This window comes from Artemia franciscana, chromosome 17 (assembly GCF_032884065.1).
Source record: "Artemia franciscana chromosome 17, ASM3288406v1, whole genome shotgun sequence".
NCBI lineage: Eukaryota > Metazoa > Arthropoda > Branchiopoda > Anostraca > Artemiidae > Artemia > Artemia franciscana.
This window is the reverse complement of record NC_088879.1, coordinates 18498648-18520578: the sequence shown is the minus strand read 5'-3', so window position 1 is coordinate 18520578 and position 21931 is coordinate 18498648. Positions and strand designations below refer to the sequence as shown.

General features: G+C 34.8%; 1 long non-coding RNA gene across 1 annotated transcript in view; it reads right to left on the bottom strand.

The window, feature by feature from the left end:
* The window catches only part of LOC136037957 (uncharacterized), a 70868-nt gene extending 49299 nt beyond the window's left edge, over positions 1-21569 (bottom strand). The window contains exon 1 of the long non-coding RNA XR_010620090.1: positions 21186-21569. This is a non-coding gene — a long non-coding RNA (uncharacterized LOC136037957). The remainder of the gene's footprint in view (positions 1-21185) is intronic.
* Positions 21570-21931: the final 362 nt, after the last annotated feature.

Here is a 21931-nt window from a genome sequence, read left to right as displayed (position 1 = left end):
CCATTATCATCAAAAACATTTAATGCACACATGAACGTTGAATACTGTAACTCCGTAAAGGCAATCAAATAAATATGTAAATACGTCAACAAAGGTAGTGACATGGCAGTTTTTGGCTTGCAGTCCGAAATCAAAGATATCGACGAAATCGTGCAATATCAGGCTGGAAGATACGTAAGCAGTAATGAAGCTGTTTGGCGAATTCTTTCATTTCTGATACATGAACGTAGTCCAGCTGTTGTTCACTTAGCACATTTACAGAATGGTCAATGTGTTTATTTCTCGGACACCAACGTGCAACAAAGAGCCCTGAATCCACCGGTTACAAAGTTGTCTGCTTTCTTTTCGCTATGCAAAAATGATTCTTTTGCAAAAAAAACTGCTGTATACTGAAGTGCCTTCGTATTACACGTGGAATACTAAAAATAAAGTATTTGAACGTCGAAAACAGGGTAAGTCAGTCGACGGCCACCCTACCATCTTCAAAGATACCACGTTAGGAAGATTCTACACCGTTCACCCCAATCAACATGAATGCTTCTTTCTACGCTTGCTTTTGGTGAATGTACCCGGTCCGACGTCCCTTGAGTATTTGAGAACTGTAAACGGTACTATACATGACACTTGCCGTAGTGCATGCAAAGCTCAGAATTTATTGGAGAATGACCAACACTGGGATAAGTGCATTAATGACGCGTACATTTACAATTTGGTGTACATAATTTAACTACGATGAACTTGAATACACAACATGATGCTTTTTTTTTGTCCAGTTTCGTAATTTAATAATTGTTCCTTCAGAAACAATTATATATATATAATATATATATATATAATATATTATATAATATATATAATATATATATATATATATATCTATATATTATACTAGCTGTTTGTGGTGGCGTGCCTTCGCGCCACCCCTACACCTAGTTGGTGGGGCGCTTCGCGCCCCCAAAGCCCCTCCGTGCGCGTAAGTCATTACGCGCCATATTAGTTACGCGCCATTGTAGTTGTATCCCTGTGTCCCACCGTGAATATAGATAGATTTATGTATGTGTTTCAAACTACGTAAAAATTGCGAATATGCAACATTCTTGGCTTTCCCACTACTGGGAGCTTTCCGTTTCCAATTGCAAGTAATTGATCTGAAAATGTTTGACCAGAGTCATCGTTTTGCAATCGGACACGCATATTTGTAGTTAATTTTAATATTTTTACGTGTGCCCATAAATTAGATAATTAGGCAAGCATTCATTTCGTCTGCAGGAGTTAAACTACGTAAAAATTGCGAATATACAACTTTCTTGGCTTTCCCACTACTGGGGAGCCTTCCGTTCCAATTGCAAGCAATTGATCTGAAATGTTTGACCAGAGTCATCGTTTTGCAATCGGACACGCATATTTGTAGTTAATTTTAATATTTTTTACGAGTGATTGCCCATAAATAAGAAAATTTAGGCAAGCATTCATTTCATCTGCAGGAGTTAAACTACGTAAAAATTGCGAATATACAACATTCTTGGCTTTCCCATTGTCTGTGCATATACAAAGCCGTATGTACTAATAATGACGTCATATGCAAACACTCTTTTTACAAACAAACAAACATGCATGCACTCAACTTGTTTTTATATAGATAGATAGATAGATACAATACAAATTAACTGCGTATAAACTTGCGAATATACAACATTCTTCGCTGTCCAATTGTCATTGCATATAAATAGATTGTCAGGTTTACCGACCCTCGAACATACAACGTACAATTTTCCATGGGAAAAACAATCAATATTAAGATCTATACCACATTTTTCTAATGATTGACCTTGAGCTGTGTTAATGGTGATTGCAAATACTTATCGAATTGGGAATTGCAATCTTTTAATTGAAAAGGCAGATCCGTTGGAATCATGGGAATGCGAGGAATAAGAACAGCCTACACCCTCAAAAGGCCCTGTCAAGATTGTGCCGCTATTAGGTTTTCCATTGTTTTTTTTTACGGCAAGTCGCGTGCCATTTAAAAGCTTTGGTGGGTTGATATTTCTTAAAAGTATTATTGATACGCCTATTTTTAGTTGTAGCACGTGTGGTGGAAACCCTGAAAGATCTATGGAATTTAAAAATTCAGATGGATAATTAACCGCTTTTATTTTGTTCCAAAACTGTGTCGACTGACTTGTAAAGGACTGCCTGGTCTCGAATCCTGGTCAAAACAATATTGTTGATTTCGTGGACCTCTATATTTTTGGGTGCGAGAATCGCTCTTTCACTTAGCCATTTATTATTTTTATAATTTTTTAGAATATTCAGAAATACTTTTTCAATCAATTCATTTTTGGACGTCACTAAATTACAGAAATCAGCAGGTAGTAGTATACGTCCTGAAATTGAGTCTAATGGGAGCTTTCCGTTTCCAATTGCCAGCAATTGATCTGAAAATGTTTGACCAGAGTCATCGTTTTGCAATCGGACACGCATATTTGTAGTTAATTTTAATATTTTTACTTGTGCCCATAAATTAGAATTTTTCAGGCAAGCATTCATTTCGTCTGCAGGAGTTGATCTAGGTATTATAGGTAATGTTTGCCTGAAATCTCCCGCAAGCAATATTAATGTGCTGCCAAAGGGTTTTGACTTCCCTCTCAAATCTTTCAAGCATTGATCCAGAGCCTCAACCGATTTTTTGTGTGCCTTTGTGCACTCATCCCAAATAATAAGTTTGCATTGCTGCAATACTTTACCCATCCCAGATGATTTGGAAATATTGCCTGTGGGAGTTTCTTTAGAATTCAAATTCAGAGGCAATTTCAAAGCGGAATGAGCAGTTCTTCCACGAGGCAGCAATGTTGCGGCTATTCCGGACGACGCAATTGCCAACGCTATATCATTTTTTGATCGAATTGATGCCAGAATCAGTTTTATCACAAACGTTTTACCAGTACCTCCTGGCGCATCCAAAAAGAAAATTTCTCCAACGTTGTTATCTACACTATGCATTATCGTATCATAAATGTCCTTTTGTTCCGACGTTAACTTGGAAATGTTATTTTGTACATACGACAATAGATCACTCTTACTGTAACTTTGTTCACGGTCCAATTCTACACATGTCGAAACAGCATCGATACGGTTAGCTGAAGGCATTCCTAAATCCTGAAGAGGTTTGTTTGCCTTACGTACGCACAAATCTTCTATAATAACTAAAGTTTAGTTATAAATTTCTGATGTAAAATAAAAAGTCATATCTGACGTCTCTAACAGTTTTCGATGGAGTATCTCTTCGGACATTTTTGACTTATATTTTTCCCATAAATCTGTAGGAGCTGATGGAGAACAAGTTGTTAAAATGATGCCAAACAATGCACGAATTTGACTTGGGGTTGACGTTTCGCATGCGTCATTGATGCAGTTATCCCAGTGTTGGTCATTCTCCAATAAATTCAGAGCTTGGCTTGCACTACGGTAATTGTCATGTATAGTACCGTTTACAGTTCTCAGCTGTTAAAAAAAGCTGTTAATTATGTATCCGGTGGATTCAGGCCTCTTTGTTGCACGTTAGTTTCCGAGAAATAAACACGTTGACCATTCTGTAAATGTACCGCTAAGTGAACAACAGCTGGACTACGTTCATGTATCGGAAATGAAAGAATTCGCCAAACAGCTTCATTACTGCTTATGTATCTTCCAGCCTGATATGTACGATTTCGTCGAAATCTTTGATTTCGGGCTGCAAGCCAAAAACTGCCATGTCACTGCCTTTGTTGACGTATTTACATATGTATTTGATTGCCTTTACGGAGTTACAGTATTCAACGTTTATGTGTGCATTAAATGTTTTTGATAATAATGCGGAATATGGAACAACCCACTGGTTATCTACTTCGATGGTGGTACCATTACGCTTCTTTATTATTGCTGTTTTACCGCCATCTTCAGTAGATCTTCTTCTATATTGTGGGTAAATAAGTTGTCTGTCTGTTATGTCTGTTACACAATGTATGTTACGCCAGATTATATCTTCTATATATATAAAAGAAAACTAATTAGAATGTAAAAACTGGAAATTGCATAAATATTTCGAAATATTTTGACAATTATATTAATGTAATTCGAAAAAAGAAAAACGGTTAAAAGACTAAAAAAAAACTAAAAAGAAAAAACTAAAAAAAAAATTAAAAATTATAAAAAAACTTAAAAAGAAAAACATAAGAAAAAGATAAAAAAAATAAAAAGAAAAAAACTAAAAATAAGCTAAAAAACTAAACACGAAAAAACTAAAAAAAAACTGGGAATTGCACAAATATTTAAATATATTTTGAATATATTGACAAAATAAGTTGTCTGTCTGTTATGTCTGTTACACTATGTCTGTTACGCCAGATTATATCTTCTATATATATAAAAGAATACTAACTAGAATGTAAAAACTGGAAATTGCATAAATATTTCGAAATATTTTGACAATTTATTAATGTAATTCGAAAAAAGAAAAACGGTATAAAGGACTAAAAAAAAACTAAAAAGAAAAAAACTAAAAAAAAATTAAAAAATTAAAAAAAAAACTTAAAAAGAAAAAGATAAAAAAAGATAAAAAATAAAAAGAAAAAAAACTAAAAAAAGCTAAAAAACAAAAAAAGAAAAAACTAAAAAAAAAACTGGGAATTGCACAATTATTTAAATATATTTTGACAACAGATTAAAGTAATTTGAAAACCTTAAAACAGATACCCCAAATTTGAGGTCTAATATAAATTGTTGGAGCTTCAGCATGCTTGGCACGTAAAGATTTTTCCAAGTGTCAATGTTAGAATGAACATTGACAAATTGAAGAAAACAAATCAATAAAAAGAAGAAACTAAAAAAAAAAGAAAAAACTAAAAGGAAAAAAAGCTAAAGAAGAAACTGTATCTATATATATAAAAATAAGATGTATATATGCATGTTTGTTCGTTTGTGGGTTTGCATTTGACGTCATTATAAGTATATAAGGTTTTGTATATGACGTTATTATAAGATGATACTACAGACTGGGACACCGGGACACAAGGAATATAAATGACGACTGTGATGCTAAAAGACAAATTACAAACCGGGACACCGGGAAAAAAATGACGACCGGGACACCGGGACAGAGGGAACATAAATGACGACCGGGACACTCAAAGAGAGATTACAGACTGGGATACCGGGACACAAATGACGACCGGGACACAGGGAATATAAATGACGACCAGGACACAGGGACACAACGACAACGGGGACGCCGGGGGCATAGGGGGATATATAAATGACGACGGGGACACAGGGAATGTTCGATTAGTAATCACCATCAACCAAGCTCAAGGGCAATCGTTAGAAAATGCGGTATAGATCTGAATACGGATTTTTTCCTATGGACAATTATTATGTTGCATGTTCAAGAGTTGGTAAACCTGACAATCTATTTATACGGACAGACAATGGGATAGCAAAGAATGTTGTATGTTTGCATGTTTTTATGTAGTTAAATATATATATATATATATATATATATATATATATATACTAGCTGTTGGGGTGGCGCTTCGCGCCACCCCAACACCTAGTTGGTGGGGGCGCTTCGCGCCCCCCCCCCAAGCCCCCCCCGCGCGCGTAAGTCGTTACGCGCCATAATAGTTACGCGCCATTGTAGTTGTGTCCTATGTCCCACCTGTGAATATAGATATATATATATATATATGGTTTTAACTACGTAAAACTTGCGAATATACAACATTCTTTGCTGTCCCATTGTCTTTGCATATAAATAGATTGTCAGGTTATCCCCCTGTTTCCCCCGGTGTCCCCGTTGTAGTTGTGTCCCTGTGTCCCGGTCGTCATTTATATTCCCTGTGTCCCCGGGTCCCGGTCATCATTTGTATCCCGGTGTCCCGGTCTGTATATACTTTCGTTTTTTAGTTTTGTTTTTCTCCTTTATTTTTTTCCTTTTTTTTTTCTTTTTTAGCTTATTTAGATTTTTAGATTTTTTAGTTTTTTTTATTAGTTTTTAGTTTTTATTTCTTTTTAGTTTTTTTGTCCCGGTCGTCATTTATATCCCCCTGTTTCCCCCGGTGTCCCCGTTGTAGTTGTGTCCCTGTGTCCCGGTCGTTATTTATATTCCCTGTGTCCCGGTCGTCATTTGTATCCCGGTGTACGGTCTGTATATACATTCGTTTTTTAGTTTTGTTTTTCTCCTTTATTTTTTTCCTTTTTTTTTCTTTTTTAGTTTATTTAGATTTTTAGATTTTTTAGTTTTTTTATTAGTTTTTAGTTTTTTTTTCTTTTTAGTTTTTTGTAGTTTTTACCTTCTTTTTAGTTTTGTTAATTTTTTTTTTTACTTGTGTCCTGGTCGTCATTTATACTCCCTGTGTCCGGTGCTTTGTTGATTGCTAATCGAACATTCCTTTTGTCCTGGTCGCTTTCTCTTTGAGTGTCGTCATTTATTTTTTTCTTTTTTAGTTCTTTTAGTTTTTACCTTTTTTAGTTTTTTTTTAGTTTTTAGTTTTTTTTAGTTTTTTTACCTTTTTTTAGTTTTTTTAGTTTTTTAGCTTTTTTATTTTTTTTATTAGTTTTTAGTTTTTTTGTAGTTTTTGCCTTTTTTTTTAGTTTTTTGTCCTGGTCGCTTTCTCTTTGAGTGTCGTCATTTATTAGTTTTTTCCTTTTTTTTTTTAGTTTTTTATTGGTTTTTACCTTTATTTTAGCTTATTTTTCAGTTTTTTCCTTTTTTTTAGTTTTTTTTTATTTTTTATTTTTTTTAGTTTTTTACCTTTTTTTTAGTTTTTTTAGTTTTTTTAGTTTTTTAGCTTTTTTTACTTTTTTTATTAGTTTTTAGTTTTTTTTTGTAGTTTTTTGCCTTTTTTTAGTTTTTTCAGTTTTTTTTTTAGTTTTTTATTGGTTTTTACCTTTATAGTTTTTTTAGTTTTTTTAGCTTTTTTATTTTTTTTATTAGTTTTTAGTTTTTTTTTTGTAGTTTTTGCCTTTTTTTTAGTTTTTTCAGTTTTGACGTCACCTAATCCAGTTTTTTCAGGTGACGTCACCTGACACATCCATCCACACATCCATCCATCCATCCATCCACAGACAACTTATTTTTTATATATATAGATATATATATATATATATATATATATATATATAGATATATATAGCAATGTTGCATATATATATATAGCAGCAACGTTGCGGCTATTCCGGACGACGATATTGCCAACGCTATATCATTTTTTTATCGAATTGATGCTAAAATCGGTTTTATCACAAACGTTTTTACCGGTTACCTCTCGGCGAATCCAAAAAGAAAATTTCTCCAACGTTGTTATCGACACAACGCATTATCGTATCATAAATGTCTTTTTGTTCTGACGTTAGCTTGGAAATGTTATTTTGTAGATACGACAATATTTCACTCGTACTGTAACTTTGTTCACGATCCAATTCTACACATGTCGAAACAGCAGCGGTACGATTAGGTGAAGGCATTCCAAAATCCTGAAGAGGTTTCTTTGCCATAAAAACACACAAATCTTCTATAATAACCAAAGTGTAGTTTTAAATTTCCGATGTAAAATCAAAAGTCATATCTGACGTCTCTAACAGTTTTCGATGGAGTATCTCTTCGGACATTTTTGACTTATATTTTTTCCATAACTCTGTAGGAGCTGATGGAGAGCAAGTTGTTAGTTGTGATGCAATACAATGCAGGAATTTGACTTGGAGTTGACGTTTCGCACGCGTCTATTAATGCACTTATCCCAGTGTTGGTCATTCTCCAATAAATTCAGAGCTTTGCATGCACTACGGTAAGTGTCATGTATAGTACCGCTTACAGTTCTCAAATACTCAAGGGACGTCGGACCAGATACATTCACCAAAAGCAGGCGTAGAAAGAAGCATTCATGTTGATTGGGGTGAACGGTGTAGAATCTTCCTATCGTGGTATTTTTGAAGATGGTAGGGTGGCCGTCGACTGACTTACCCTGTTTTCGACGTTCAAATACTTTCTTTTTAGTATTCCACGTGTAATACGAAGGCACTTCAGTATACAGCAGTTTTTTTTGCAAAAGAATCATTTTTGCATAGCGAAAAGAAAGCAGTTAACTTTGTATCCGGTGGATTCAGGGCTCTTTGTTGCACGTTGGTGTCCGAGAAAAAAACACGTTGACCATTCTGTAAATGTACCGCTAAGTGAACAACAGCTGGACTACGTTCATGTATTGGAAATGAAAGAATTTGCCAAACAGCTTCATTACTGCTTACGTATCTTCCAGCCTGATATTGCACGATTTCGTCGATATCTTTGATTTCCGACTGCAAGCCAAAAACTGCCATGTCACTACCTTTGTTGACACATTTACATATTTATTTGATTGCCTTTACGGAGTTACAGTATTCAACGTTCATGTGTGCATTCAATGTTTTTGATAATATTGGGGAATATGGAACAATTATTATGAAACAATATGGAACAATATTATGGAACAATATGGAATATGGAACAATATTGCTTTGTGCACCTTCCTTTGGCCATACATGGTGAATTTTCGTTCAATGCTCTGCAAGGTCCATGTATCATATATTTTACTACTATATCATATAACCCCTTATCGACATTTTCATCAGGTATTTCAGTGGAAATCACATCATCAATTTTGTTAGACGTAATTTATTATGTAGCCATTTTAGTATATATGCGTGTGGCAAACCTCGTTTTTGCCATTCCACTGACTACATCCAGCATCGCACTGACCCAAACACTTCAAGTTTTACTATGTAGTTTATCAGTGATTTCAACTTTTGCCTGAAGACACGGGGCGTAATGTCATGTCTATGAACCGCCGATTGTCCTTGAAGTAAAAGCTGTACTGGGGATATAATAGTACATGATGTTTTGTAGATTTTACCCCAGTCATTTGAAACATTCGAAGTTAGAAGAAGAATATTGAGTCTCTTTGTCAAACATAATGGCATGGAGAATACTATATTTCCAGCAAAGAGTGCTCTAAACTTGCTAATCACTTCCATGGATGTAATTCCTCTGTTTGTTATATTCAAATATTATTGTCATATTTTATGAGGTATCGTTGCAGTAAAGGACTTGTGAAGTTATCTATTGCCAAGGTAAGGTGAGAATGATAATAAGGTGAGAAAAGAAAAATTACAGACTGGGACACCCGGACACAACTCACGACCGGGAATATAAATGACGACCGGGACGGAGGGACACAACTACAACGGGGACGCCGGGGGCACAGGTGGGATATATAATTGACGACTGAGACACAGGGATTGTTTGAATAGAAATTACAGACCGGGACACCGGGACACTGGGACACAGGGAATATAAATGACGACCGGGACACTCAAAGAGGAAATACAAACTGGGACACCAGGACACAAATGACGACCGGGACACAGGGAATATAAATGCTATTTATATGCACAGACAATGGGACAGCGAAGAATGTTGTATATTCGCATGTTTTACGTAGTTAAAAATTCAAATTCATATTCACAGGTGGGACACAGAGACACTGCTACAATGGCGCGTAACTAATATGGCACGTAACGACTTACGCGCGCGGGGGGGCTTGGGGGGGGGGCGCGAAGCGCCCCACCAACTAGGTGTTGGGGTGGCGCGAAGCGCCACCCCAACAGCTATATATATATATATATATATATATATATATATATATATATATATATATATATATATATATATATATATATATATATATATATAATATATATATATATACATATATATATATTTATATATATATATTATATATATATATATATATATATATATATATATATATATATATATATATATAGACCGGGATATATATATATATATATCCCGGTCTAGGTGTACAGACCGGGGACACCGGGACACAAATGACGACCGGGACACTGGGACACAGGGAATATAAATGACGACCGGGACACTCAAAGAGGAAATACAAACTGGGACACCAGGGACACAAATGACGACCGGGACACAGGGAATATAAATGCTATTTATATGCACAGACAATGGGACAGCGGAGAATGTTGTATATTCGCATGTTTTACGTAGTTAAAAATATATTTATATCTATCTCTATTCACAGGTGGGACACAGGGACACTGCTACAATGGCGCGTAACTAATATGGCACGTAACGACTTACGCGCGCGGGGGGGGCTTGGGGGGCGCGAAGCGCCCCACCAACTAGGTAGGTATATATATATATACATATATATATATATATATATATATATATATATATATATATATATATTATATATATATATATATATATATATATATATATATAATATATATATATATATATATATATATATATATATATGTACTAGCACCCCAACACCCAGTTGTTTGGGGCACTTCGCGCCTCCCCCCCCCAAGCCCCCCCCCCCCCCCCCCGTGCGCGTAAGTCGTTAAGCGCCATATTAGTTACGCGCATTGTAGTTGTGTCCCTGTGTCCCACCTGTGAATATAGATAGATATATATATGTTTTTAACTGCGTAAAACTTGCGAATATACAACATTCTTCGATGTCCCATTATCTGTGAATGTAAATAAATTGTAAGGCTAACCGACTCTTGAACATGCAACATAAAATTGTCCATGGGAAAAGCAATCCGTATTCAGATCTATACCTCATTATTATAATGATTGCTCTTGGGCTTTATTGATGGTGATTGCTAATCGAACATTCCCTGTGTCCCGGTTGTCATTTATATATCCCTCCTGTGCCCCCCGGCATCCCCGTTGTAGTTGTGTCCCGGTCATCATTTATATTCCCTGTGTCCCGGTCGTTATTTGTGTCCTGGTGTCCCAGTCTGTTATTTCTCTTTGAGTGTCCCGGTCGTCATTTATAATCCCTTTGTAACCGGTGTCCCTGTCATCATTTGTTTCCCGGTGTCCCGGTCTGTAATTTCGTCAGTCGACAAACTTGACGTCATTCGACAAACAACTTCATGACGACATACAGCTCAATCCTTATAATGACTTCAGTCGACAAATACAACGTCAGTCGACACAAAAACATGACGTCAGTCAACAGACACACGCAAACAAACATCTTATATATATATTTCTATATATATAAAAATAAGTTGTCTGTCTGTGTGTCTGTCAGGTGACGTCATGTTTCTGTGTCGACTGACGTCATGAAGTTAGTTGTCGTCATTTTTGCTATGACGGTGACGTCATTAAAGAAATTTAAGACATATATGTTCACGTAGAAATCTATTTATGTTTAAGTTTAAAATGACTGATGAAATTACAATGGCAAAAGCCGATGAAGATGCTCAAAGAGTCTATGCCAAAAAACTTGCTGCTGATAGAGAAAGTCAGAAAAGAAAGCGTGCCGAGGAATCAAAAGAACAGCAAGGAAGCAGGCTTGAGGCTGATAGAGAAAGAAAGAACAGAAAGCGTGCCGAGGAATTACCTGAGCAACGCGAAAGCAGACTTGCTGCTAAAAGAGAAAGTGAAAAAAGAAGGCGTGCCGAGGAATCACAAAAACAGCAAGAAATCAGGCTTGCTGCTGATAGAGAAAGTAAGAAAAGAAAGCGTGCCGAGGAATCAGAGCAACCTGAAAGTTATCGCCTGGCATTCAGGTACAGCCCAGTCGATGATTATAGCTTGAGTAGATGTGTTCAAATCGGGACAATGTCTAAAATATGTCCCTATTGCAAGGCCTTGAAATTCAATGGTGAAACAATGGTAATGTGTTGCGCCTTAGGAAAAGTTAAACTTACTCTATTGGCTGCACCACCAGAGCCATTGAAGACTTTCCTTACTGGAACTACGTCAGAATCTAAGCGTTTTTTGTCACAAATCGGAAAATACAACTCATTTTTCCAAATGACGTCGTTTGGAGCCCAAATCGCCAGATCAATTTATGTCTACTTTCAAAGTAAAAGGGCAAATTTATCATAGAGCAGGGTCCCTTCTACCATTCTCAGGCGAGAATCATAAATTTTTACAATTGTACTTCATCAGTGATAGAAATTCTGAATTGAATGCACGTTGCGAAATTTCTCCCAACGTTGAAAGGACAATCGTTCCCCAATTGCAACATCTTTTCCATGAAAATAATAATTTAGTGCGTCTGTTCAAAACAGCCATCGATTTGATGCCTACTGATACGCATAAAATTGTTATTTCCGCTGACAAAACGCCTCTTGGCCAACATGTGCGTAGATACAATGCTCCAACTATCGACGAAGTGGCAATCGTTATGGTCGGTGATCAGTTTTTACCTCGAGATATTATTCTTCATAAGCGAAACGCTCAGTTGTTAAGAATTGCTGAAACTCATCGATGCTACGATGCCCTACAATATCCTATCATTTTTTGGGATGGAGCCGACGGCTATCACTTTTAATATTAAATTGATGAATCCAGCCACTAACAAAGAAATGAATAAGAAATGCAGTGCAATTTATTATTATTCCTATAGACTAATGATTCGGCAGGATGAAGAAAATTATATTTTAAAATGCCGTGAATTGTTTCACCAATTTGTCGTTGATATGTATGCTTAAAATTGAATCAGAACGTTTGCTATATATCCACCTGAATCAGACCAAGCTCCGCTCTGAACAATAAATTCATTTGCGAGATGCAGTTATAAATGACGGTAATACCACAAACGTTGGAAGATTAACAATTTTACCTTTGTCATATGCTGGCAGTTCCCGTCATATGCATGAATATGCTCAAGATGCTATCGCGTATGTTCGTCTCTATGGTCGTCCAGATTTATTTATTACATTTACATGTAATCAATCTTGGGACGAGATACTGCAGCTTTTACTTCAAGGACAATCGGCGGTTCATAGGCATGACTTTACGGCCCGTGTCTTCCGGCAAAAGTTGAAACCACTGATAAACTACATAGTAAAACTTGAAGTGTTTGGGTCAGTGCGATGCTGGATGTACTCAGTGGAATGGCAAAAACGAGGTTTGCCACACGCACATATACTAATCTGGCTACATAAAACAATTACTTCGAACGAAATTGATGATGTGATTTCCGCTGAAATACCTGATAAAAATGTCGATAAGGGGTTACATGATATTATTGTAAAAAATATGATACATGGACCTTGCGGTGCACTGAACGAAAATTCACCATGCCTGGCCAAAGGAAGGTGCACAAAGCAATATCCTCGACTTTTAGTATCCAACACAATTACTGGCAATGATGGCTACTCACAATATAGAAGAAGATCTACTGAAAATGGCGGTAAAACAGCAATAATAAAGAAGCGTAACGGTACCACCATCGAAGTAGATAACCAGTGGGTTGTTCCGTATTCCCCATTATTATCAAAAACATATAATGCACACATAAACGTTGAATACTGTAACTCCGTAAAGGCAATCAAATACATATGTAAAATACGTCAACAAAGGCATGAAATGGCAGTTTTTGGCTTGCAGCCCGAAATCAAAAGATTTTCGACGAAATCGTACAATATCAGGCTGAAAGATACCATAAGCAGTAATGAAGCTGTTTGGCGAATTTTTTCATTTCCGATACATGAACGTAGTCCCAGCTGTTGTTCACTTAGAGGTACATTTACAGAATGGTCAACGTGTTTATTTCTCGGAAACCAACGTGCAACAAAGAGCCCTGAATCCACCGGATACAAAATTAACAGCTTTTTTTTCGCTTTGCAAAAATGATGCTTTTGCAAAAAAACTGCTGTATACTGAAGTGCCTTCGAATTACACGTGGAATACTAAAAATAAAGTACTTGAACGTCGAAAACAGGGTAAGTCAGTCGACGGCCAACCTACCATATCAAAGATACCACAATAGGAAGACTGTACACCGTTCACCCCAATCAACATGAATGCTTCTTTCTACGCCTGCTTTTGGTGAATGTACCCGATCCGACATCCTTTGAGTATCTGAGAACTGTAAACGGTACTATGTATGACAATTACCGTAGTGCATGCCAAGCTTTGAATTTATTGGAGAATGGCCAACACTGGGATAACTGCATCAATGACGCGTGCGAAACGTCAACCCCAAGTCAAATTCGTGCAATGTTTGGCATTATTTTAACAACTTGCTCTCCATCAGCTCCTACAGAGTTATGGGAAAAATATAAGTCAAAAATGTCCGAAGATATACTCCATCGAAAACAGTTAGAGACGTCAGATATGACTTTTGATTTTACATCAGAAATTTATAACTACACTTTAGTTATTATAGAAGATTTGTGCGTACGTATGGCAAACAAACCTCTTCAGGATTAGGGAATGCCTTCACCTAACCGTATCACTGCTGTTTCGACATGTGTAGAATTGGATCGTGAACAAAGTTACAGTACGAGTGATCTATTGTCGTATGTACAAAATAACATTGCCAAGTTAACGTCGGAACAAAAAGACATTTATGATACGATAATGCATTGTGTCGATAACAACGTTTTAGAAATTTTCTTTTTGGATGCGCCAGGAGGTACTGGTAAAACGTTTGTGATAAAACTGATTCTGGGATCAATTCGATCAAAAAATGATATAGCGTTGGCAATTGCGTCGTCCGGAATAGCCGCAACATTGCTGCCTGGTGGAAGAACTGATCATTTCGCTTTGAAATTGCCTCTGAATTTGAATTCTACAGAAACTCCCACATGCAATATTTCCAAATATCTGGGATGGGTAAAGTATTGCAGCAATGCAAACTTATTATTTGGGATGAGTGCACAATGGCACACAAAAAATCACTCGAGGCTCTGGATCAATGCTTGAAAGATTTGAGAGGGAAGTCGAAATCCTTTGACAGCACATTAATATTCCTTGCGGGAGATTTCAGGCAAACATTACCTATAATACCTAGATCAACTCCTGCAGACGAAATGAATGCTTGCCTGAAAAATTCTAATTTATGGGCACACGTAAAAATATTAAAATTAACTACAAATATGCGTGTCCGATTGCAAAACGATGACTCTGGTCAAACATTTTCAGATCAATTGCTGGCAATTGGAAACGGAAAGCTCCCAGTAGACTCAATTTCAGGACGTATACAACTACCTGCTGATTTCTGTAATTTAGTGACGTCCAAAAATGAATTGATTGAAAAAGTATTTCCGAATATTCTAAAAAATTATAAAAATAATAAATGGCTAAGTGAAAGAGCGATTCTCGCTCCCAAAAATATAGATGTCCACGAAATCAACAATATTCTTTTGACCACGATTTGAGACCAGGCAGTCCTTTACAAGTCAGTCGACACAGTTTTGGAACCAAATGAAGCGGTTAATTATCCATCTGAATTTTTAAATTCCATAGATCTTTCAGGGTTTCCACCACACGTGCTACAACTAAAAATAGGTGTACCAATAATACTTTTAAGAAATATCAACCCACCAAAGCCTTGCAATGGCACGCGACTTGCCGTAAAAAAAAAATAATGGAAAACCTAATAGAGGCCAAAATCTTGACATGCCCTTTTTAGGGTGAGGCTGTTCTTATTCCTCGCATTCCCATGATTCCAACGGATCTGCCTTTTCAATTTAAAAGATTGCAATTCCCAATTCGATTAGCATTTGCAATAGCCATTAACAAAGCTCAAGGTCAATCATTATAAAAATATGGTATAGATCTTAATATTGATTGTTTTTCCCATGGACAATTGTACGTTGCATGTTCGAGGGTCGCTAAACCTGACAATCTATTTATATGCAACGATAATTGGACAGCGAAGAATGTTGTATATTCGCAAGTTTTACACAGTTAATTTGTATTGTATTGTATCTATCGATCTATCTATATAAAAACGAGTTGTGTGTATGTATGTTTGTTTGTTTGTAAAAAGAGCGTTTGCATATGACGTCATTATTAGTACATACGGCTTTGTATATGCACAGACAATGGGAAAGCCAAGAATGTTGTATATTCGCAATTTTTACGTAGTTTTGCAAAAATTACGTCAACAAAGGTAGTGACATGGCAGTTTTTGGCTTGCTGCCCGAAATCAAAGATATCGACGAAATCGTGCAATATCAGGCTGGAAGATACGTAAGCAGTAATGAAGCTGTTTGGCGAATTCTTTCATTTCCGATACATGAACGTAGTCCAGCTGTTGTTCACTTAGCGGTACATTTACAGAATGGTCATAGTGTTTATTTCTCGGACACCAACGTGCAACAAAGAGCCCTGAATCCACCGGATACAAAGTTAACTGCTTTCTTTTCGCTATGCAAAAATGATTCTTTTGCAAAAAAACTGCTGTATACTGAAGTGCCTTCGTATTACACGTGGAATACTAAAAATAAAGTATCTGAACGTCGAAAACAGGGTAAGTCAGTCGACGGCCACTCTACCATCTTCAAAGATACCACGATAGGAAGATTCTACACCGTTCACCCCAATCACCATGAATGATTCTTTCTACGCCTGCTTTTGGTGAATGTACCCGGTCCGACGTCCCTTGAGTATTTGAGAACTGTAAGCGAGACTATACATGGCACTTACCGTAGTGCATGCAAAGCTCTGAATTTATTGGAGAATGACCAACACTGGGATAACTGCATTAATGACGGGTGCGAAACGTCAACTCCAAGTCAAATTTCTACATTGTTTGGCATCACACTAACAATTTGCTCTCCATCAGCTCCTACAGAGTTATGGGGAAAATACAAATCAAAAATGTCCGAAGATACACTCCATCGAAAACGGTTAGAGACGTCAGATATGACTTTTGATTTTACATCGGAAATTTATGACTACACTTTAGTTATTATAGAAGATTTTTGCGTTTTTATGGCAAAGAAACCTCTTCAGGATTTTGGAATTACTTCACCTAATCGTACCGCTGCTGTTTCGACATGTGTAGAGTTGGATCGTGAACAAAGTTACAGTACGAGTGATCTATTGTCGTATCTACAAAATAACATTTCCAAGCTAACGTCAGAACAAAAAGACATTTATGATACGATAATGCGTTGTGTCGATAACAACGTTGGAGAAATTTTCTTTTTGGATTCGCCGGGAGGTACTGGTAAAACGTTAGTGATAAAACCGATTCTAGCATCAATTCGATCAAAAAATGATATAGCGTTGGCAATTGCGTCGTCCGGAATAGCCGCAACGTTGCTGCTATATATATATATATGAAACAAGCTATATATATATATATATATATATATATATATATATATATATACATATACTAGCTGTTGGGGTGGCGCTTCGCGCCACCCCAACACCTAGTTGGTGGGGGCGCTTTGCGCCCCCCCCCAAGCCCCCTCACGCGCGTAAGTCATTACGCGCCATATTAGTTACGCGCCATTGTAGTTGTGTCCCTATGTCCCACCTGTGAATATATATATATATATATATATATATATATATATATATATATATATATATATATATATATATATATATATATATATATATATATATATATATATATATATATATATATATATATATATATATATATATATATATATATATATATATAATATATATATATATATATATATATATATGTGTTTTTAACTACGTAAAACTTGCGAATATACGACATTCTTTGCTGTCCCATTGTCTGTGCATATAAATAGATTGTCAGGTTTACCGACTCTTGAACATGCAACATATAATGGTCCAGGGGAAAACAATCCGTATTCAGATCTATACCTCATGATTCTAATGATTGCCCTTGAGCTTTGCTGATGGTGATTGCTAATCGACGATTCTCTGTGTCGCCGTCGTCATTTATATATCCCCGTGTGCCCCAAGGTGTCCCGGTCGTCAATTATATTCCATGTGTTCCGGTCGTCATTTATGTCCCGGTGTCCCAGTCTGTGAATTCTCTTTGAGGGTCCCGGGCGTCATGGATATTCCTTGTGTCCCGGTCGTCATTCGTGTCCCGGTGTCTCGGTCTGTATATACATTCGTTTTTGAATTGGTATTTTTTTAGGTTTTAGTTTTCTGCCTTTTTTTTTAGTTTTTTTAGTTATACCTCATGATTCTAATGATTGCCCTTGAGCTTTGTTGATGGTGATTGCTAATCGAACATTCTCTGTCTCCCCATCGTCATTTATATATCCCCCTGTGCCCCCCGGCGTCCCCGTTGTAGTTGTGTCCCTGTGTCCCGGTCGTCATTTATATTCCCTGTGTCCCGGTCGTCATTTGTATTCCGCTGTCCCAGTCTTTTCTTTTTTCTTTTTAGTTTTTTTTTATTTTTATTTTTTTAGTTTTGTTTTTCTCTTTTATTTTTCTTTTTGTTTCCTCTTTTTAGTTTTTTTTTATTTTTTAGTTTTTTTTTAGTTTTTTAGCTTTTTTTGTTTTTTTATTAGTTTTTAGTTTGTTTTTTTCTTTTTAGTTTTTTTGTAGTTTTTACCCTTTTTTTAGTTTTTTTTTAACTTATGTCCTGGTCGTCATTTATACTCCCTGTGTCCCGGTCGTCATTTGTGATGGTTTGTTGACGGTGTTTTGTTGATGGTGATTGCTAATTGAACATTCCTTGTGTCCCGGTCGCTTTCTCCTTGAGTGTCCCGGTCGTCATTTATATTCCCTATGTGCCGGTGTCCTGGTCGTCATTTGTGTCCCAATGTAATTTCGTAATTTCGTCAGTCGAAAACATGACGTCAGCCAACACAGAAACATGACGTCACCTGATCCACAGACAGACAGACAGACAACTTATTTTTATATATAGATATATATATATATATATATCTATATATATAAAAATAAGTTGTCTGTCCGTTACGCCAGATTATATTTTCTATATATATAAAAGAAAACAAACTAGAATGTAAAAACTGGAAATTGCATAAATATTTCGAAATATTTTGACAATAGATTAAAGTAATTCGAAAAAAGAAAAATGGTAAAAAACTAAAAAAAAACTAAAAAGAAAAAACTAAAAAAAAATTAAAAATTGAAAAAATAAAAAAAAGAAAAAACCCAAAAAGAAAAAACATAAAAAAATAAAAAAGATAAAAAACTAAAAAAAACTAAAAAAGCTAAAAAACTAAAAAAAAAAAGAAAAAACTAAACAAACTGGGAATTGCACAAATATTTCAATATATTTTGACAATATATATAAAAATCTATTTATATGGACAGACAATAGGACAGCGAAGAATGTTGTATATTCGCAAGTTTTACGTAGTTAAATATATATCTATATATATAAAAATAAGTTGTCTGTGTGTGGATCTGTGGATCAGGTGACGTCATGTTTGTCCGCATATGACGTCTGAATTATTTCACACTAATACAAAAGAAGAAAAAAACTAAAAAAGGTAAAAACTACAAAAAAACTAAAAAGAAAAAAAAACTAAAAAAAGGTAAAAATCTAATAACTAAAAAAAACTGAAAAAAATAAAAAAAAGGCAAAAACTACAAAAAAATAAAAACTAATAAAAAAATAAAAAAGCTAAAAAACTAAAAAAAACTAAAAAAAGGTAAAAACTAAAAAAAACTAAAAACTAAAAAAGAAAAAAACTAAAAAAAAGGAAAAAAACTGAAAAATAAAAGAGAAAAAGAAAACTAAAAAAATATGAATAAATATATATAAAAATAAGTTGTTTGTGGGTTATGTCTGTCTGTCTGTCTGTCGAGTGACGTCGTGTTTGTCCGCATATGACGTCTGAATTATTTCACACTAATACAAAAGAAGAAAAAAAACTAAAAAAGGTAAAAAACTACAAAAAAAACTAAAAAGAAAAAAAACTAAAAAAGCTAAAAAACTAAAAAAAATCTAAAAAAAAGGTAAAAAACTAAAAACTAAAAAAAACTGAAAAAAACTAAAAAAAGGCAAAAACTAAAAAAAAAATAAAAACTAATAAAAAAAACTAAAAAAGCTAAAAAACTAAAAAAACTAAAAAAACTAAAAAAAAGGTAAAAAACAAAAAAAAAACTAAAAACTAAAAAAGAAAAAACTAAAAAAAAAGGAAAAACTGAAAAATAAGAGAAAAAGAAAACTAAAAAAATATTAATAAATATAAAAATATAAATATAAATATAATATAAATTAGCATTCAACAAAGCACCGAGACACAAATGACGACCGGGACACAGGGAGTATAAATGACGACCAGGACATAAGTAAAAAAAAAAAACTAAAAAAACTAAAAAAATGGTAAAAACTACAAAAAAACTAAAAACTAATAAAAAAAACTAAAAAATCTAAAAATCTAAATAAACTAAAAAAGAAAAAAAAAGAAAAAAGGAAAAAAAATAAAGGAGAAAAACAAAACTAAAAAACGAATGTATATACAGACCCGGGGACACCGGGATACAAATGACGACCGGGACACAGGGAATATAAATGACGACCGGGACACAGGGACACAACTACAATGGGGACGCCGGAGGGCACAGGGGGATATAAATGACGACCGGGACACCGGGACACAAGGAATATAAATGACGCCCGGGACACTCAAAGAGAAATCACAGACTGGAACACCGGGACACAAATGACGACCGGGACACAGGGAATATAAATGACGACCGGGACACAGGGACATAACTACAAAGGGGACGCCAGGGTGCACAGGGGGATATATAAATGACGATGGCGACTCAGGGAATGGTCGATTAGCAATCACCATCAACAAAGCTCAAGGGCAATCATTAGAATCATGAGGTATAGATCTGAATACGGATTGTTTTCCCATGGACCATTATATGTTGCATGTTCAAGAGTCGGTAAACCTGAAAATCTATTTATATGCACAGACAATGGGACAGCAAAGAATGTTGTATATTCGCAAGTTTTACGTAGTTAAAAACACATATATATATATATATATTTAATTTGAATTTTTATTAATTTTTTTTAGTTTTTTCCTTTTTTTCTTTTTAGTTTTTTATTGGTTTTTACCTTTATTTTAGCTTATTTTTCAGTTTTTTTCCTTTTTTTTAGTTTTTTTTTATTTTTTATTTTTTTTGGTTATTTACCTTTTTTTAGTTTTTTAAGTTTTTTAGTTTTTTAGCTTTTTTACTTTTTTTATTAGTTTTTAGTTTTTTTTTGTAGTTTTTGCCTTTTTTTTAGTTTTTTCAGTTTTTTTTTTAGTTTTTTATTGGTTTTTACCTTTATTTTAGCTTATTTTTCAGTTTTTTCCTTTTTTTTAGTTTTTTTTTGTTTTTAGTTTTTTTAGTTTTTTACCTTTTTTTAGTTTTTTTAGTTTTTTTTAGTTTTTTAGCTTTTTTATTTTTTTTATTAGTTTTTAGTTTTTTTTGTAGTTTTTGCCTTTTTTTAGTTTTTTTAGTTTTTTAGCTTTTTTATTAGTTTTTAGTTTTTTTTGTAGTTTTTGCCTTTTTTTAGTTTTTTTAGTTTTTTAGCTTTTTTATTTTTTTTATTAGTTTTTAGTTTTTTTTGTAGTTTTTGCCTTTTTTTAGTTTTTTCAGTTTTGACGTCACCTGATCCAGTTTTTTCAGGTGACGTCACCTGATCCATCCACAGATCCACACACAGACAACTTATTTTTATATATATAGATATAATCTGGCGTAACGGACAGACAACTTATTTTTATATATATAGATAGATATATAATTATTGTTCCTGAACGAACAATTATTAAATTAGAAACTGGACAAAAAAAGCATAATGTTGTGTATTCAAGTTCATCGTAGTTAAATTATGTACACCAACCATTAATTGTTTACTGATTCAAGTAAATTAATCAAGTTATACAAGAATCATAAATATTAATACCTTGTGATGGTGTAGTGGATACAGCCATACTTTCTGGGTTGAAGGTTTGGAGGTTCAATCCCACGTGTCGCAAGGTTTGGAGTTGTAGGAAACTTAATTAAGTTTCTTCTTTTCTTCATTATTTTTATTTGTAATACTTGTGTCATACTGTTTTGTATGACACTACAGACTGGGACACCGGGACACAGGGAATA